Below are 22,347 nucleotides of genomic sequence, written 5' to 3'. Positions count from 1 at the left end.
ACTTGAGAATTGATACTACGCAAGTAATCCTATACTATTAAATGAGCAATTTCGTGTATATGTTTTTATGTTTAAATATAATCAGTATGTGACCGGATCTCGAGAACGGCTCCAACGATTCTCACAAAATTTGGAACAAAGTAGGCTTATGATATGAAGATTCGACTGCACCAGGTCTCAACTCTGTAATAACTCGCTGAAGGACATTAAAAGGATAAATACGTCCTTGGAAAAACAGCTGGAAATTTTGTCGTCTGTCGATACCGTATGGGAGAGAGTGAACGAGTGCATTGTGTTGGATCATCCAGCTGATCTCACAAGAAGAAAAATTCAGCAAGAGAAACTCTTATTTTCGTTTATCTCACTTTTTTTAGAAAACATGTTTACTTCAGAAAGTCCAAAATAGTAACTAGATGCTGTTGGTGTAAAATAGTACAAAGTATATCAACAAATATTGTAGCAAACATAGTAAATCGAATTCATAGTATCTATTTGTGATTGATGATGTGTTTGTTTTTTGAAGTGTGAATAAATTGTTATTTTCGTGAGTGACAGTAGCTTAACCTAGATTTTGATTTGGACTGTAGTATAAATTTGAAAAGGGACAGTTTTGGGCATAAGCCTGTTGTGCCTCCTCATATAACTGTGAAAATAATTGTACGACTAAGAAAATGAATAAATAAATATAAACTATGAATTCAATCTTTGTTACAAATTTTCTATGCTTTTAACTCCAGAGCATATCTCGGTCCCCCGATATCATTTGTTTAAAAGTTCAACTGGAATCAATAACACTTATCTATCTATTTGAGAATTGATACTACAAAGTTTACCTGCAATTAGTGCTGGAACAATAGTGGTGAATAGTGGCTATTGATATTGTGATATCAATGAGGCACAATAGGCTATGAATCCCTTACTACCGATATCAAGGAACTACTTGTTGATGATACGCTTTGAGACCTCGTTTGTGTAGTATAGGCTGGTGTTGAGCCTACTCAAAGTCTGTTGGCTGCCTCAGTACTTCAGTGAATGGTGTGACGTCACTCACAGACGGTATTGCTTTGTCGAAGCGTACACGAGCCGATACTCCGATACAATTCTGCTCTTACTGATGCAATACACTGCTCTTGCAAACGGCACGCGTAGGCTAAGAGTGCAGGAATCCTGAGAGACCATCAGCATGTATTTGTTAAGCATGTAACTGGCCTTTACTCATATCAGGACCTCATATATAGGCACAGACCGATATGGGGTGGGACCTTATCTATATTATATATATATACTATATATTATATATATATATATATATATATATATATTATATATATTATATAAGCACATAGCAGAAGACACTTTGAAGTTTGTAATATAAATTGAAACAGGAGACACGATATAAATAGATTGGAATACTTAAAACTTACATTAGAAATGGAGGGAAATTTCGTCTCCTACCTGAACTCAGCAGACTCTGCCTTGTAAGTTTCTAAGTGTTTCAATATTTATATCGTGTCTCCTGTTTCAATTTATATTACAAACTCTAAAGTGTCTTCTGTTGTGTGCTATATATATATTATATAGATATAGGTCCGTCCCTATATCGGTCTGTGCCTATATATGAGGTCCTGATATAAGTAAAGACAAGTTACATGCTTAACAAATACATGACACTTTAAAGTTTGTAATATAAATTAAAACAGAAGACACGATATTAATAGATTGAAAACACTTAAAAACTTACATTAGAAATGGGGAAATTTTCGGGAACTGAGTTCCTTCCCTCAACCGGCAGACTCTCTATATATAATTATTAGAGTCTGAGCAGACTATATTATATATATATATACTAATATATATATATATATAAAAGCGAAATGGCACTCACTCACTGACTGACTGACTGACTGACTGACTCTCACTCGCAGAACTAAAAATCTACCGGACCCAAAACGTTCAAATCTGGTAGGTATGTTCAGTTGGCCCTTTAGAGGCGCACTAAGAACGGATTTGGAAAAATTTCCAAAGATACGCCCAAAATCTGCATTTTTTCCAGCGTTTTTTAGCGCTTTCTCAGATTTATCGAGAACAAATGAACAGAAATTGTTCAAATTTGGTACAGAATCTCAGCTAGGGAGTATTAATGTTGTGTTAGAAGGAATTTGCAATAACGTCAAAGATACGCCCAAAATTAGCGTTTTTCCAGCGTCTTTTTTTTAGCGCTTACTCAGCTTTATCGAGAACAAATAAACAGAAAATGTTCAAATTTGGTACAGAAGCTCACCTAGGGAGTATTAATGTTGTGTTAGAAGGAATTTGCAATAACGTCAAAGAAACGCCCAAAATTAGCGTTTTTTTTTTTTTTGCGTTTACTCAATTATTTCATCAAGTAGTAGACAGAAAATGTTCAAATTTTAGACAGAGGTTTAGATAGGGTCTAAAAATGTTGTGATGAGGTGACTCTAATATTTCATCAAAGATACGCCCAAAATCAGCGTTTTTCTCGGCGTTTTCTCAGTACTTTGACTTTCTGATGGAATAAAGCATGCTCAAATGAAAAATGCAGGCTAGCGAAGCGAGCCCGCTGATCTCATGGACGATCCAGTCGCGGGTCCAGGGGCGGACCCCCTGGCTAGACGGATATGGCGAGCGAAGCGAGCCTGACGGCTAGTTATATGTATATAGGTGGTATTGCTTTCTGCTCCATACCTATATAGGTAGCATATCTATACGTTATAATGGCAGTGAAGAGAGATACGAGAACAACGTTGCCGATCCTCTGTCTTGTCAAAGCCTTATTAGCCTCTAGTTGATACCCGTTTATTAATGTAATATCAACTGCTCATTCTCGTTAAGAATTATCAATTATATTCCATTAAGCAAGAAATTGAATTCTTCAATAATTTCATAATCAAGATTTAATATTTGGTTGATTGATAATTGATTTCTCCTTTGTTAAAAGTCGATCTGGCAACAGAGCGGAACGAGAAAGAGATAGTTTATACAATTAAGTTCATAAAATAAGATGGGTTATACAAAGTGTTACCTTACCTGAGTTTCGGAGAGAAATATATTGAGGTCCACGTTATAATTGCAGTAAAGAAAGGTAGGAGAGCACGTTGCCGATCCTCTGTCTTGTCAATGCCTCCTTGACGGTAGCTGATACAGGTCTATTAATGAAATATCAAATGTTCATTCTCGTTTAAAGTAATCAATTTTATATCATTGAGCAAGAAATTTTATTTTTTAATAATTTCATATTGAATTTTCATAATCAAGATGAAATATGTTGTTAATTGATTATTGATTTCATCTTTGTTAAAAGACGATCTGGCAACAGAGCAAAACGAGAAAGAGATAGCGTCATCCACTTTTTGTGAATGATAGACAAGGAGAGCCATACAATTGCCTAATCAAACACTGACATTATAACGTGGACCTCACTATAGGAGGTGCTGCCCTCTATTCTATACCTATATAGACGATCCTATATAGGAGATCTTATATAGCATGATATTCTATATCTCCCCTGCCCCATAACTATATAGGTATAATTATTATTCAACGAAAATCCTAAATAAATGCTGGAAATCACCCCAAAGACTTCTGCTACTGCAGACATGACAACAGGTTAACAGCTAGATGGAAATTCGATGAGAACTACTATCCAAAAATTAGTTGCAGCCCGGGAATCGAAACCCAGTACCTCCCAATTGCTAGTCAGGAATGCTTACCTACACCAAACTGACAATCTCTGGATAGCAGCGCTCATTTTATACGAAGCCATAGCGACCAACTATATAGGTATCTAGGAGATCGATCTTCCTGTTCTATACCTATATAGGTATGGAGGAGATCCTGCCCGCTGTCTTTTACCTATATAGGAGGTATATACAAGATCCTGCTTATGCCAGAATCAGATACTTGAAGCGCCTCTCTCACCCATATACCACTAAACCCCAATTCAGTAAACGACAAGGCCTCTACATCGCTCAAGCCTATGATATTATCATTACTATCTTGATACTGACCATAATTCAAACGTTGAAATCTGCGTTTGATGCATTCTGACGCCTTTTGCATTAGTAAGTTCAAGCCAATGTACCTGGATTACATTTACTCTTATTCTAGACTAGCCGTCAGGCTCGCTTCGCTCGCATTATCCGTTTAGCAAGGGGGCTCCGCCCCCTGGACCCCCGACTGGATCGTCCAAAAATTAGATCAGCGGGCTCGCTTCGCCTGCATTTCTCATTTGAGCATGCTTCATTCCATCAGAAAGTCAAAGTACTCAGAAAACGCAGAAAAGCTGAAAAAACATTGGGAAAACGCTGATTTTGGGCGTATCTTTGATGAAATATTAAAGTCACCTCATCACAAAATTTTTAGATCCTAGCTAAACCTCTGTACCAAATTTGAACATTTCACTTGATGAAAGAACTGAGAAAACGCAAAAAGCCTGCTAATTTTGGGCGTATCTTTTGCGTTATTCCAAATTCCTTCTAACACACATTTTCACACCCTGGCTCAACTTCTGTACTGGATTTGAACAATTTCTGTTCATTTGTTCTCGATAAATCTGAGAAAAAGCAAAAAACGCTAATTCTAGGCGTATCTTTGACGTTATTGCAAACACATTATTACTTCTGTACTAAATTTTAACATTTTCTGTTCATTTGTTCTCGATAAAGCTGAGAAAACACTGGAAAAACACAGATTTTAGGCGTATCTTTGAAAATTTTTCAAAATTCGTTCTTAGTGCGCCTCTAAAGGGCCAACTGAACATGCCTACCAAATTTGAACTTTTTTGGTCCGGTAGGTTATTAGTTCTGAGTGAGTCAGCCAGTCAGTCAGTGAGTGAGTGCCATTTCGCTTTTATATAGATACCTTGCTTTAAACTGATAATATTGATTGTCAGCTGATTATCAGAATTGGAGATCAATAATATACTAGTAGTTCTGTGAACAGTAGACCTCACGCAGTTTTCTCATCCACAAGTATCTGATGTCACCTAGTTGAATCACAATTCTCAGCTGAATCATAATTTACTTTGAAAACTGTTATTTGTTATCACCAAGATCAGAAACTCACTTATGTTAATAAACTCAGTTCAAGTTTGAATTTGTATACCATAAGATAATTTTTCAGTCCCGTGATAATCTTTCCATCAGTTAAAAATATTTTTCAACCACTTTTAAATTAATTTATCACCAATCAGGAATATTATACTTCTTCAGCATTATTTAGTTCATTTTATAATTTTTCATTCAATCACCTATCAAATTTGTTCTTCAAATTTGAGAATATTGATACTGATGGGCACGCATCATACAGAATATTGAAACCCTACCTTATAGAAATAGACACGGCCAGACATCTGTGAAATGCATGCAATGAATAATCCACTTGTCAGCTGATTGATTATAAATAATTCTATAGTCTGATTAATCCTATCTTCAAAGTAGATGATATATATATAGTGATATATAATGTCTTTTTAGTATCAATTTTTTTTTTCATTAGAACTCTTTCCCCACACACAGACTTGTCTATGTGGGGAAAATTCACAAGTATTTATATTATTTATACATGTGTACTGTATTTGTAATGATTTCTGTGAATAAACTCAATTTGAATTTGAATTTGAATTTGATATCAGAGTATGGAGGAATTCCTTTTCCTTTCATATTATCCTTAAAATGCAAAAAATAAAAAAGACCTCGGGTATACATCGACGCGCAGTTAAAAAAGGAATATTCCAGCCAAATCTCATCGAATTCTATCTACGCGTTTGACCGAAATCGCGTTACATACAGACAGACAAAAGAAAATCTGAGTTGAAACATAGACTTCACTACGTTCGGTCAATCAGCTTTTATTTCCTCATGCAACAGGGTCCTAGTCTATCTAATAAAGAAGCTTTTAGAAGAGTTTGGATGGCAACACCAATGTTAAACAAATACTGCCATTATAACGTGGACCTCACTATAGCCCAGAACTGTCACATTATGACGCAAAATATTTTCTCCATGTAACATGATTTCAGTTCTACACCTTGATTGAATGTGGCTATTCTAGAAGTTGGAGTTGGTCTTTGGAATGATTTAGAGTTGGCATGACCACAGAGATGTAAGTGGCATCGTGCCAGCGAACCCTGGACGGTCTGTCTCAACCCACAGACTCATTTGAAATGCAGGAAGCCTGCGGTTGTCTGGTCCGGTACTTCACTCAAAGATCAGCTGCCTCTCCATCATTTAAACAGCTCTACGCCCGCTCTTGACGTGCAGCTACACGATTGAAGGATTGCAGGGGTTCTCCCCTGGAAAATCCCTGGGTTGATCATAAATCTGATAACGTAGACTCTTACTCAGTACTATAGAAACATATTATACAAATATTTTTATCTGTATGATTTGTGGAGAGTCCAGGACAACGAATATGACCTCCAAAGATCAGTTCATATCCTAAATGAAATTTGTAAGGACTACAATTTCAAATAAATCTGGTGTGGCGCACTCACACAACTTTCCTTGCCGTTATGAAAATTGATCACCCGACGCTAGTGTTCACGCGCATCTCAAGTCTACTTATAAGGAAAGATCTGAACCAGCTGGTGACAGGACAATAACGCTGGGGACATACGAGGTCTGCTATCTGTTCATAGTGAATCATTTAATAGAATCAACAGTTGCCAACAGTTTGCAATTGGATAATCACAATTTCTCGAATTTTGTGCTTATTATAAATTCTAGGTGAAAATGTTACTGAACATCAATTGTAGAGATTTTCATGCTCAATCTTTTCCACTCAATTCTTTTTGTTTTTATTGTATCTGGAGCCTGACAATTGGGAATCTAAAATCAAACTTTGCATAGATGGGGCGGAGCTCCTGAAATTTTTACAGATATGGCACTTGTGGCATTTGATAGAACTTATCAATGACTATTTTAGGTATGGATTTAATCAAAATCGTTGGAACCGTTTTCGAGAAAACCCCTGTTTTTGACAACATTTTCTCCATTTCAGCCGCCATATTGGATTGCATTTGATCGAAATATTGTTCGTGTCGGATCCTTATATTATAAGGACCTTAAGTTTCAAATTTAAAGTCATTCCGTTAACTGTGAGATGAGATATCTGTACACAGACGCACATACACTCATACACACACACACACACCACACACACACCACACACACACCACACACAACACCACACACACACACACACACACACACACACCACACACACACACACACACACCACACACACACACACACACACACACACACACACACACACAACACACACACACACACACACACACACACACCACACACACACACACACACACACACACACACACACACACACAAACATACAGACCAATACCCAAAAACCATTTTTTTGGACTCAGGGGACCTTGAAACGTATAGAAATTTAGAAATAGGGGTACCTTAATTTTTTTCGGAAAGCAATACTTTCCTACCTACTTTCCTTAGGGCAAGGAAAGTAAAAATTATCTAACCACAAAACTAAGATAACGGTTTTTAGAGCCGTTTGCACAGTGTAAGTATACGCTATAGCTTAAACCAAATCTGGATTTTCTTGTTTTGAACTAAAGTTCCGTTTGCACAGTATCAGTTTGAACTCTGTTTTGAGTTTAAACTCTGGAAAAGTGTAAACCTCCAAAGCAGGAGATATAAACCAAATAATTTAGACTAACTTGACATCTGTGAAGATTTGATGGGGAAACAGCTAAAGCTGGGATAACACAAAGTTTTATTAATTATTATTAATTTATTTACAATGCAAATGACGCTAATGTGATAACATTGAAAGATAAAATAATAAGATAGTCCTTGTGCTATTTTTCTTCCAAATTTATAGGTGACACAGTCCAAGATAAGTTTAGAATTTCACGTGTACAATTTTTATAAAATTTTGGTCCAAAATAAACAATAAAACTATATTAACAAAATGTAAATAACTTAATCCTTATAGATTTTGCTAGATTGAACGGAACTTGACAAACACATAATATGATCATCATGTGTATGATAAGTTATGTTCAATCTAATAGAATCTATGAGCATTAAGCTATTAACATTTTGTTAATAACTTTGGTGTAAACGCAGCTTAATTATTATTTTTCGACGGTTGTTTTTAATGCTTCAGTAGACTATAATTTATTTAGGTTATAGTGAATCATTATTCGAATGTGAAAATAATTATGATGGAGGAATTGATAGAGGTTTTTAATGCGATTGATAAAAATATGACTGCGAAGAAATTTTGAAACTGAGAAAAATTGAGCAAAAAACGAATCATATAAATTTCTGGGATGATAGTGAATTATTTTAACGGTTTTGCTTGCAACTGTTAATTTAGTATTTGATGGATAGACAACTTGATAGAAAATGAGACAATTTTTGTCTTCGTTTAAAAAACATGTTTTTAATAACACATAACTCAGATTTTTGCTTTCGAGAGATTTCTAATAAACGAGGAAGACCGTAGTAGATTTAAGCGTAACAAAATAACTCTTTCATCTTACATTATAAAATATATTTTTTGGTGCCAACTGACAATATAAGTTTGTACCTAATATCATAGAAGAACAATAGCGTAAGTAGATATCCCATGGTACAGGGAAAATTTATGTCGCAACTTTTACTGTTATCTCGAGTCGATTACTGTCAATTTTTACTGTTTTGTTGGGGTGATAGTGTATGAACGGCACAATTTGAGAGACCAGCGTCACACAGCTGCATAGGAAAAAACTACGTGAACTACGTGAAACTACGTGAACTATCGGCTTGGGATAACAGTAAAAGTTGCGAAATAAACGCCCTATACCATGGAATATCCACTTATGCTATCGTTTCTGTATGCTAATTATAGTAATATAGCATTTCATGGTTTTTTGAAGAATTTCTTGACCGCTTTCACTTTTATTACCGTACAGCTTACAGCTCTGTGGATTTTGAACGAGGAAATAGTAGCTACATAACCTCAATTTACTGATGGTTTGTAAATAAATAACAAATTTCCTGTAAAAATCAGCTTTCCTGATTATTATAAACGATGACATTCTATCACCAACTTAACGCTGAACTAGTTTAACTTAAACTGGATTAGTAAATGCAGTGAGAAAACCGATTCAAGTTTAAACTTTCAGATTAACTTAAACTCGATCAACTCAATCGAGTTTAGCATTCTATACTGTGCAAACGGCCTTCAAGGCGGAAATGCTATAAGATCGAAAATTTTTATTGACAATAAAGTGCAGGAACAAGTATCTGAATAGTCTACACATATCTAGGATGTCACATAAGTTACAAAGAAGAATTGAATACTGAAAAGAAAGCAGGAAAGTTCCAAAATTATTTGTGCAAATATCAGCAGGAGCTTAGGCAGAAAAGCTAGGAAAGACACAACTTTATAGAGTAATGTCAGCTCCAATCCTCCTCTACGGCAGTGAATCGTGGGATTCGTGGGTGACAACAAAACCACTTGGGAGTAGAGTGCAGGCAGCCGAGATGAGATTTCTTCGCAGAACCAAGAGGTGTGACAGAAGATATTATAAAAGATAGAAGAAAGATATTAGAAGTGAGTTGAATATCTTCAGTCTTAATGAGAAAGTGGCCATGGAGAAACAATAGCATAAGTAGATATCCCATGGTATAGAGCGTTTATGTCGCCACTTTTACTGTTATCTCAAGCTGATAGTCCACGTAGTTCTTTCCTGTGAAGCTCTATGACGCTGGTAATCTTTCATATTGTGCAGTTCGTACATTCTCACCCGGTCAAAATAGTAAAAGTTGACAATAATCGACAGTAATCGGCTTGAGATAACAGTAAAAGTTGCGGCATAAACGCCCTATACAATGAGATATCTACTTATGCTGTTGTTTCTCTATGGAGTGGCGCAGAATCGGCATAAATGGAAGGAGCATAACAAGAGAATGACTGCTGAAAGGTTTCCTTTGAAAATTTTCAATTATCAGCCAGTAGGCAAGAGAGAGGTTGGCAGACCACGCAAAAGATGGTAGTAATATTCATTCTATATCAACCATAGAATAGGATATTTGAATATAATATTCTTACATATAACAAATCGTAAATAGCAGCTGAATGTGAGTTGGAACAGGCTTTAGCCTAATCCTTGATTGTAGGAAGAAGAGAAGATTCGTTTGTCACCTTAGTTTGTTATCTTCAGTTTTTACTCCCCTTGCCCTATTACCATAGGTAAGGAAAGTATTGCATTCCGAAAAAAAATAAGGTACCCCAATTTTCAAATTTCTATACGTTCCAAGGTCCTCTGAGTCCAAAAAAGTGGTTTTTGGGTATTGGTCTGTATGTATGTGTGTGTGTGTGTGTGTGTGTGTGTGTGTGTGTGTGTGTGTGTGTGTGTGGTGTGTGTGTGTGTGTGTGTGTGTGTGTGTGTGTGTGTGTGTGTGTGTGTGTGTGTGTGTGTGTGTGTGTGTAGAGTGTATGTGCGTCTGTGTACACGACATCTTATCTCCCAATTAACGGAATAACTTGAAATTTTGAACTCAAGGTCCTTACACTATAAGGATCCGACAAGAACAATTTCGATCAAATGCAATACAAGATGGCGGCTAAAATGGCAAAAATGTTGTCAAAAACAGGGTTTTTCGCGATTTTCTCAAAAATGGCTCCAACGATACATTATAATTATAGTAATTGATAAGCTCTATCAACTGCCACAAGTCCATATAATATATGGACTTGTGGCAGTTGATAGAGCTTATCAATTATGTAAAAATTTCAGGAGCTCCGCCCCATCTATGTGAAGTTCGATTTTGTATTCCCAATTATCAGGCTTTAGATACAATTTAAACGGAATAATTATTTAAGTGGAAAAGATTGAGCATGAAAATCTCTACAATTAATGTCCCGTACCATTTTCACCTAAAATTGAAAATAAGCTCGGAATTTAAGAAAATGTGATTATTCAATTGCAAACTGTTGGCAACTGTTGATTTTATCAAATCATTCACTATGAAGAGATAGCAGACTTTGTGTGTCTCCAACGTTATTGTCCTATCACCAGCTGGCTCAGATCTTGGAATAGGAGACTTGAGATGCTTGTGAACACTAGCGTCAGGTGATTAATTTTCATAACGGCAAGGAAAGTTGTGTGAGTGCGCCACACCAGATTTTATTGTATTTGCCTTCTACAAAACAATATCACGGCATTGGTATTCCAGTTGTAACAGCAACATCAATGGACTAGAAAGTGAACATCCCATAGAGAGTCAATGGAAAGTGGGTTTTGTGGGAACGTTTTTTGTCTTCCAATTAATGGGACCGGTTTTTTATGTGATACAACACAGTTTGTCAGTCAAAAAGTTTGTCAGTCACTTTCAGTGATGAAAAACTTATCTCTTGTCCATGGATAATCAAAAAGTCAAAGGCTTTTTCCATAGATTTACCGACCCAGCGACTCCTATCCTTTCCAGTACATGATTCAATCAAAAGTGATCCCGATTTCGGAAAAATATCAGACTTTTCAGGGAGGTAATCTGATGGTCAAACGTAGGAGGAGAATAGAAATATACCCTAAGATTTATATTTTCATTTACAATAAAAAAGCCTTAAAGACAATAAAATAGAAATTAATTTGATCAGTTGATTCTGCTCAGTCATATCAGTTTATTTAATTAAAATAAATTCATTCGGGGCTTATTTTCCATTTCAAAAATTCAATTATTGTACTCTTTTTGAAATTCATTATAGAGACCTGAAGATGGTGTAGAACACCGAAACTATAGTGAGGTCCACCTTATAATGAAAGTGGATAAAGATAGGAGAAAAACGTTGCCGATCCTTGTCTTTTCAATGCCTCCTATGGACGGTAGCTGATTCAGGTTTATTGATGTCATATTAACTAATCATTCTCGGTTAAAATATTATATTTTACGAAGCAAGAAATAATTATATTTTTAAAAATTTCATAATGAATTTTCATAATTGAGATTGATGAGATTGAATATTTTTTTTAATTAATTATCAATTTTGCATTGTTAAAAGACGATCTGGCAACAGAGCAAAGCGAGCAAAAGATAGCGGTATCCGCCTTGATGAATGATGGACAAGGATAGGAATATCCATTGCTAAACAAGAACTGCTATTATAACGTGGACGACACTATAATTGTTATACGAGTAATTTGTATTTTTATTTTATTACTCTATTAATTTCATGAAATGATACCATAATCTATTTAATAAATAGTTCATTCAAGTTTTCGGAAAAATCTGAAGTCAGCCAATAGTGTTGTTCTCACACTTGCCGATTCCGGGACGACACAACAGGGCAGGAATCTCTCCAATTGTCTGATTCTCAAAACGTCAACCTGATCAGCCAATCGGAGAGCTTACTGTCGTGCCGTGTCTTGTCGTGTCGTGCCGTCCCGGTATCGGTTAGTGTGAAAACGACTATTCTTTCATTGAAATTTTATTCGGATAGTTCATAGAGTTGACAAGAAAAACGTTCTCAACTGGAAATGCACTACTGTTGCTTGATATTCAGTTGATTTTCAGAGTATATTCAGTTGATTCTCAGAGTGTATTCAGTTGATTCTCAGAGTATATTCAGTTGATTTTCAGAGTATATTCAGTTGATTTTCAGAGTGTATTCAGTTGATTTTCAGAGTATATTCAGTTGATTCTCAGAGTGTATTCAGTTGATTTTCAGAGTATATTCAGTTGATTCTCAGAGTGTATTCAGTTGATATTCAGTTGATTTTCAGAGTATATTCAGTTGATTCTCAGAGTGTATTCAGTTGATTCTCAGAGTGTATTCAGTTGATATTCAGTTGATTTTCAGAGTATATTCAGTTGATTCTCAGAGTATATTCAGTTGATTCTCAGAGTGTATTCAGTTGATATTCAGTTGATTTTCAGAGTATATTCAGTTGATTTTCAGAGTATATTCAGTTGATTCTCAGAGTGTATTCAGTTGATATTCAGTTGATTTTCAGAGTATATTCAGTTGATTTTCAGAGTGTATTCAGTTGATTCTCAGAGTGTATTCAGTTGATATTCAGTTGATTTTCAGAGTATATTCAGTTGATTCTCAGAGTGTATTCAGTTGATTTTCAGAGTGTATTCAGTTGATTTTCAGAGTATATTCAGTTGATTTTCAGAGTATATTCAGTTGATTTTCAGAGTATATCAGTTGATTTTCAGAGTATATTCAGTTGATTTTCAGAGTATATTCAGCTGATATCCAGTTGAAACTACTTCATCCTGTATAAATACTACCATTTATGGCTCTGACATCTCTCTCTCAACCTAGCGTCCCAACAATCCAAGATGCTAGAGTGGTAGAACCCCACCGAAAATCCGGGTTCATTTATATCCATAATCCCCCATATTCTACATCCTTATTTTTCTATCATATTACTTATTATTATATTTAAGAGATTATTTCATTATGTTTTGATGTAGATGCATTAGAATTGTATAGGAGGGTTAAGTGGGAGAGAGGGCCGGCTGCGCCCTAACTTCGCCCTCCAGGTTAAAATAAAGGCAGCCTATCTATCTATCTATCTATCTATCCTTACCCCTCACCAAGCCTTGATATCCTCCCACTTGGACCTTTCAAATTTTCACTTCCCTGTCAAATTCTGCCAATTCAATCAATTAGCCCACATTAGTTTCATCATAGAGAAACAATAGCATAAGTAGATATCCCATGGCATAGGGCGTTTATGTCGCAACTTTTACTGTTATCTCAAGCCGATAGCCCACGTAGTTCTTTCCCGTGAAGCTTTATTACGCTGATAGTCTCTCATAGTGTCGTTCATAGACTCTTACCCGGTCAAAACAGTAAAAATCAACAATAATCGACAGAAATTGGCTTGGGATAACAGTAAAAGTTGCGACATAAACGCCCTATACCATGGGATATCTACTTACGCTATTGTTTCTCTATGGTTTCATCATTCGTATGAATTTCCACTGATATTTTCCACCATGAATTGTATTTAAATTAGAAGTGTTATATTTTTGTATTGTTTGATTTTATAAGTGTTTGCCATAGGTTTTGTCAGACCTGGCTATGTAAGACGAATTAAATAAATATGAAATATCTCAAAGAACAATTATTTTTTTACCTCGAATATTCACTTATTTCTGAATCTCTTAAACTTGGAAACTAAAATTTATAGATAAAGTTGTTTCAGATGAACACATTTGATACCTTGGAATGATTGAATAAAAACTATGAAGAGTGCATTTTTACTTTCCTTGCCCTATTACCATAGGTAAGGAAAGTATTGCTTTCCGAAAAAAATTAAGGTACCCCAATTTCTAAATTTCTATACGTTTCAAGGTCCCCTGAGTCCAAAAAACTGGTTTTTGGGTATTAGTCTGTATGTGTGTGTGTGTGTGTGTGTGTGTGTGTGTGTGTGTGTGTGTGTGTGTGTGTGTGTGTGTGTGTGTGTGTGTGTGTGTGTGTGTGTGTGTGTGTGTATGAGTGTATGTGCGTCTGTGTACACGATATCTCATCTCCCAATTAACGGAATGACTTGAAATTTGGAACTTAAGGTCCTTTCACTAAAAGGATCCGACACGAACAATTTCGATCAAATGCAATTCAAGTTGGCGGCTAAAATGGCGAAAATGTTGTCAAAAGAAGGGTTTTTCGTGATTTTCTGTGAAACGGCTCTAACGATTTTGATCAAATTCATACGTAAAATAGTCATCGATAAGCTCTATCAACTGCCACAAGTCCTATACCTGTAAAAATTTCAGGAGCTCCGCCCCATCAATGCAGATAGATTCCCAATTAACAGGCTTCAGATACAATTTAAACAAAAAAAATCAAGTGGAGTAGATTGAGCATGAAAATCTCTACAATTAATGTTCAGTAACATTTCCACCTAAAATTGAAAATAAGCTTTAAATTCGAGAAAATGTGATTATTCAATTGCATATTATTGTTGATTCTATTGAATCCTTCACTATGAAGAGATAGCAGACCTCATGTGTGTCTCCAGCGTTATTGCCCTGTCACCAGCTGGCTCAAATATTTGAATAGTAGACTTGAGATGCGCGGGAACACTGGCGTCAGTGATCAATTTTCATAACGGCAAGGAAAGTTGTGTGAGTGCGCCACACCAGTTTTTTAAATTTATAGTTCATCTTATTACAAAAGATTGAATAAAAACTATGAAGAGTGCATTTTTCTCATACATCTCTCTATTTTTTGTGGAAAATATTATCACGATAAGTTTTACTGAAGACGGAAAATGCTCCAGGAGTCTTACTGCTCGAAATTTGTTCAAAGTGCAAAGGATTTCTCAGCAGGTCTTGAAGAGGATGGCTTCCTACACTCTGAACCTATTAGCACCGCTGCTTTTCTTCAGGGGTGCGGAAACAAAACAACTTTCTTTACTTCGTCTCCCAGATCCCCTCTCTCTCCTTCACCATTCTCTCCTGTCCTCCCTCTCACTCCTTTCTTAATGTGAAACACCTCTCCAAAACCTGCCTTAATAGAATTTACGAATTCAGATGGATGTGCCGCTGTTTACTATTGCAGGGCTGAAATTAGATCAACGGATGAAGGTATTAAGAAACCGCCTTTCAAGAAACCAGGATTCAATTTGTTACAGTGGGACCTCCTCATCCAACTCTCGAGCCCCCAAAGTCAGCAACGCTTTCTTCAAGTACTCCATTATAATGCTGGTGATTTCTCTACTCAATTCTTAGCTCTTGCTGCTTACATCAACACCTAAATCTCCATTAGAAGACGACATTTCTAATTCTCTTTTTCCCTGCAAACCTTCTAAATAGGTAAACACGAATTAGAGTGCATTTTCTATGACTCCAGAAGGAATAGGTGATGCCATGGGATGAAAGAATCTTAAAATAAGATAATAGTTATTTGTGCAACTAGTGCGCAAAGTGACAGTTTGCTGCACCGAAAGAAACGTTTACGCACGAGCCGTAGGCGAGGGCGGGATAGTTTCTTGAGTGCAGCAGAGGAACTTTGCGCACGTATTTCACGTTAATTTTTTCCTACAGTCACCATTGATTATGAGAAGTGGTTGATTATGGGTAAAATGATGGCTGAAATCCATCAAATGTTTGTCTGTATAATTTTATTATTAATAACAATCTCAATGTATTTCAAACTTCATAAACATTGAAAATTGTAATCGATAACTTATTCAAATTAGAGATTAAATTGATCCAATGAATTTGAAAATTTGAATAATTTTGAGTAAATCTTAATTTTAAATATTTTTCAACCAATCAATTTATGAATGAAAAAAACTATTATTCGAATAATGAATAATAATAATATTCAAATGTTTAATTTAATGAGTTCTCATTTTTATTTTTTTCAAAATAAGAAGAAAATAGAGAGAGTACAAATTCACATTCGAAATACACGCTAACAATATCAACAGCTGATTGGGATGGCTGCAAGATAATACGCAAAGTATTAATAGTACGCAAAGTAATACTTTGCGCACTAGAGCGGAAAAGTAATTCTTTGCGTTCTGTAATCAGTGCAGGAAAGGTCACTTTTCAAGGTAACTGTAGGAAAATAAGTTTTTCTGCTTCAAATGTACAGCTTTTTTTCATTGCTTTCATTGGTCATTTGTTGTATAGTGAGGTCCTCGTTTTATAATGTATGAATCCTATACTACTAGTAGCTCTGTGAACAGTAGACCTCACGCAGTGATCTCATCCACAAGTACCTGATTGAAACTATACATCTTATGGAAAGACAGCAATAGACTGGCTTCTCCACACATCTGTGTAATCACTTGTCAGCTGATTTATGATGAATAATTCTACAGTCTGATTTTTACCCTAATATTGGCGTATGAAGGTGGCTCCTTTTTCCTTTCATATTATCCTTGAAATGCAAAATTTCCAAAAACCTTGTAAACGTCGACGAGCAATTAAAAAAGGAACATACCTGTCAAATTTCATGAAAATCTATTACCGCGTTTCGCTGTAAATGCGCAACATATAGACATATCAACATTTAAACATTAAGAGAAATGGAAATCGTCGACTTGAATCTCAGACCTCACTTCGCTCGGTCAATTAAACGAGCAATTTCTGTTTAGATGTTAAAATTTATATATGTATGAGACCGGATCTCAAAAACGCCTCTAACGATTCTCACGAAATTTGGAACAAAGTAGGTTTATGATATGAAAATTCGATTGCACTATTTGGTCTCAACCCTGGGATAACTCGCTGAAGGACATCAAAAGGATAGATACGTCTTGGAAAAATAGCTGGAATTTTGTCGTCTGTCGATACCGTAATGGAAGTGGGTGAACGAGTGCAGGTGTGGGTTATTCTCCAGCTGATCTCACGAGAAGAATAATATTCAGCAAGAAAAACCTAGGTATTTTTGTTTATTTATCCTTTTCACTTTCCTTGCCCTATTACCATAGGTAAGGAAAGTATTTTCCCGAAAAAAATTAACGTACCCCAATTTCTAAATTTCTATACGTTTCAAGGTCCCCTGAGTCCAAAAAACTGGTTTTTGAGTATTGGTCTGTATGTGTGTGTGTGTGTGTGTGTGTGTATGAGTGTATGTGCGTCTGTGTACACGATATCTCATCTCCCAATTAACGGAATGACTTGAAATTTGGAACTTAAGGTCCTTCCACTATAAGGATCCGACACGAACAATTTCGATCAAATGCGATTCAAGATGGCGGCTAAAATGGCGAAAATGTTGTCAAAAACAGGGTTTTTCGTGATTTTCTCGAAAACGGCTCCAACGATTTTGGTCAAATTCAATCTAAAATAGTCATCGATAAGCTCTATCAACTGCCACAAGTCCCATATCTGTAAAAATTTCAGGAGCTTCGCCCCATCAATGCAGATAGATTCCCAATTATCAGGCTTCAGATACAATTGAAACGAAAAAAATTAAGTGGAGTAGATTGAGCATGAAAATCTCTACAATTAATGTCCAGTAACATTTTCACCTGAAATTGAAAATAAGCTTTAAATTCGAGAAAATGTGATTATCAATTGCAATTGTGTTGATTCTATTAAATCATTCACTATGAAGAGATAGCAAACCTCATGTGTGTCTCCAGAGTTATTCCCCTGTCACCAGCTGGCTCAAATCTTTGAATAGTATACTTGAGATGCGCGGGAACACTATCGTCAGGTGATCAATTTTCATAACAACAAGGAAAGTTGTGTGAGTGCGCCATACAGATTTTTTTAGAAAACATGTTCACTTCGGAGAGTCCATATAGTAGCTATAAGTAGTCTGTTAGTGTAGAATATTTATTATATTGTAATACAAATATTGAAGCAAACATAGTATATCATTCTAAATTGAATTCATACTATGAATATTACTTTAATTCTATTTGTGATAATTGATGATGTGTTTGTTTTTTTTTTGAAGTGTGAATAAATTGATATTTTGATGAGTGATAGTAGCTTAACCTAGATTTTGATTTGGACTGTAGAATAAATTTGAAAAGGGATAGTTTTGGACATAAGCCTGTTGTGCCACCTCATATAACTGTACAAATTATTGTACGACTGAGAAAATGAATAAATAAATATTAACTTCAAATTCAATCTTTCGTTACAAATTTTCTATGTTTAACACTCCAGAGCGAAGCTCGGTCCCCGTTATTCAATGAATAAATGAAGGATGAAAAAAAATTGTGCAGATAGTGGAATAAGATAGGAAAACGAGATGATAAGTTCAACAAATTGATCATTCTCGAATCTTCACGCATGATTTCATCCAAATTTATCACGAATTTCAACTAGAAATCAAGGTACTATAATACAAGGTATTTCATGTACATTGCTAGAAATAAATTGAATTTATGACGTGATAAATCGGAATTCAACGACTGAGCGATCACACTGTAGTTGAATCACGTGTTAAATCATCTGTGACAGTGAGTTTGGTTTTGGAAAAGTGAACACGTAAGCATGTGTGTTATATTGTATGAAGGCCAAACGCCGTGAATATTCCCCCATTTCACGAACACAAGATGCACTGCCTTTGCTGATGGAATTTTGCTCGAAGCTTAATGGAGTGAAAAGGCTTTTTGTGAGAGCACAAACGCCAGCAGTGTTAGCAGGTCGTTCTTCTATCATTTTCTCGTTCAATACTTACCTGTATTTCATTATTTTCCATCTTCCAACCCGTTCTGAGCTATTAGGGTCCTGAATGAGAATTAGAGTCGAATGGGTGGTTGCGTGTGGAAACCGTCTATACTCTGGCCTGTTGTTGCACAGCTTTATGTTCTATACAAGAACTGTATACCTTTGTCAGATCTAACATTAATTTCCTTATTTTCTACCACTGTATGTCTAATACGAAAATTGTATACCTTTGTCAGATCTACCATTAATCCCCAATTCACTACCACTGTATGTACTGTATAAAACTGTATATCCTTGTAATAATCTACCATTATGTTTCGGTCTGTGCGTGACTGTTCATTATTTCCTAGGTGGAATTGTGGAAATGAAAAAGAGGTTGGATAGAAGAATAGATGAAGTAGTGGAGAGAAATGAGATGTTGAAGATTTGAGATGAAATCGCATAAATCCAGAGATCCTTTGGGAGAATGAGTAGAGAAAGAGGAAAATTTTTGTGTGATATATATGGGGGAAAACACTGGACGTAAGTCAATAGAATTGATGAGAAGCAGTATGATAAGATATAAAATGTTGGAGATATAAGATGATTCTTTCAAATGAATGGACAAACAAATACATACATCACATATAAGCTATGAAATTTATTGACCGAGCGAAGTGAGGTCTAAAGGTGCGTACAGATATACGCGCCGCGAACATGAGCTGACTATATCTGTATTTTTACAGAAGCGGTAAGATAGATAGATAGATAGGCAGATTTTCGAATTGTAGATAGATAGAGTTATAAAAAGCTTGGCATCAGCTGATTAAAAGTGAATTGCTAATGTTCGCGGCGCGTATATCTGTACGCACCTTAAGATTCAAGTCGCCGGTTTGGCATTTCTCTAAATGTTTAAATGTCTATACGGCGGAACTCGGTAATAGATTTCATGAAATTTGACAGGTATGTTCCTTTTTAATGCGCGTCGACGTATTACAAGGTTTTTGGAATTTTGCATTTCAAGGGAATATGAAAGGGAAAGGAGCCTCCTTCATACACCAATATTAGAGTAAAAATCTGGTGTGGCGCACTCACACAACTTTCCTTGCCGTTATGAAAATTGATCACCTGACGCTAGTGTACACGCGCATCTCGAGTCTACTATTCAAAGATCAGCCAGCTGGTGACAGGACAATAACGCTGCAGACACACGAAGTCTACTGCTATCTCTTCATAATGAATGATTTAATAGAATCAACAGTTGCCAATAGTTTGCATTATTGAATAAACACTTTTTCTCGAATTTCGAGCTAATTTTCAATTTTAGGTGGAAATTACTGAACATTAATTGTAGAGATTTTCAGTTCAATCTTTTCCACTCGGATTTTTTTGTTTAAATTGTATCTGAAGCCTGATAATTGGGAATCTGAAATCAAACTTTGCATAGATGGGGCGGAGCTCCTGAAATTTTTACAGATATGGGACTTGTGGTAGTTGATACAGCTTATCAATGACTATTTTAGGTATAAAGTAATCAAAATCGTGTGAGCTGTTTTCGAGGAAATCGCGAAAAACCCTGTTTTTGACACACATTTTCGCCATTTTAGCCGCCATCTTATATTGCATTTGATCGAAATTGTTCGTGTCGGATCCTTATAAGGGAAGGACCTCAAGTTCCAAACTTCAAGTCATTCCGTTAATGGGAGAGAGATGATATCGTGTACACAGACGCACATACACTCATACACACACACACACACACACACACATATACAGACCAATACCCAAAAACCACTTTTTTGGACTCAGGGGACCTTGAAACGTATAGAAATTTAGAAATTGGGGTACCTTGATTTTTTCGGAAAGCAATACTTTCCTCACCTATGGTAATAGGGCAAGGAAAGTAAAAATCAGACTATAGAGTATCATTCATCATAAATCAGCTGACAAGTGATTACACAGATGTGTGGAGAAGCCAGTCTATTGCTGTATTCCATATAAGGTCCATAGTTTTCAATCAGGTACTCGTGGATGAGAATACTGCGTGAGGTCTTCTGTTCACAGAACCACTAGTTTCTAATTTCTTAATTGTGTTTTCAATAGGTTAACCTTTGAGAGGTCTCTGAAATGACACTCAATCTTTCCATTCCATATATCAAGGCCATATAAAAAATATCAAATGTATAGTCAAAACTAGGTGTAAGCTGTTGAGTGTTAAAGATATACGTCAGTATTTTACTTCGGGAGATTTGTTCAGAATCCATTTCCTTCATTCTTGCATTTTTACTTTATTTTGTCTCAGTGCATTCCTTGATAAGCGACAATACAGTTCATTCATCGCTTTTGATGAAAGGGATATTTGCAAACCTGTGAAAAGATGGTATGATTGATCTGGATTTTATCCAAGTTGTGTTTTTATCCTTGAAACCGTAAAAGGTTTGTATGCCTAATCCTGAAATGAAGATAAAGGAGATAATTCATTTATTCATTAATATAATCACGAATTGTACCGTATAGCTTCGATTGAGAGAAGAAAATAGAGTGGAAACGCGAGTGAGAGAGTAGGTGATTGATTGAGTACTTTATTTATGTAGATTACAATATATACTGGCTTATACACTTATATACAATAGCTTACAATACAGCAAAATTATAGATGAATTTACATAATATAGACTAAGAAAATAATTATTGAACTGTATATGATATGAAAAAGCAGTTTGTAATATAATAACTATAGATAATAATCATATGTTATGCATCTACATAAATTGGCGGAGCTTTGGACATATCAATGTGTGAGAGGAAGAGGGTGATCAGCCAAAAACTGCTTATTTCCCAAAATCTATAAACAGTAACATTTCCAAAAGATAGGTCACATTTAACTTTCAAGAAGTTTAGTTCAATTTTCGGTCCAAAATTTGAGAAGCATATTTTCTGGTACTCACCATCAACTATTTCAATATCTCAACTATTAAGGTGCGTACAGACTTTCGCTCTGCTCCGCAACCGAACGTGACTCCAGCAGAGCGATTGATGATCGACCGGCGAGCGAGAGTGGTTCGACCGAGGAAAGCGAGAAGATTCAACATCTTCCGTAACGTTCATGATGGGTGCGTGGGCGGAGCGACTGTGGTTCGATGGTGGTACGAGGGCGGTACGAGGGCGGTACGAGGGAGGAGCGTGCTCGGTGCGGGTTGGAAGCGCGAATATGTGT

Source organism: Nilaparvata lugens, chromosome 2 (assembly GCF_014356525.2).
Source record: "Nilaparvata lugens isolate BPH chromosome 2, ASM1435652v1, whole genome shotgun sequence".
NCBI lineage: Eukaryota > Metazoa > Arthropoda > Insecta > Hemiptera > Delphacidae > Nilaparvata > Nilaparvata lugens.
The sequence above is the reverse complement of the archived record's forward strand: the minus strand, read 5'-3'. Positions refer to the sequence as shown.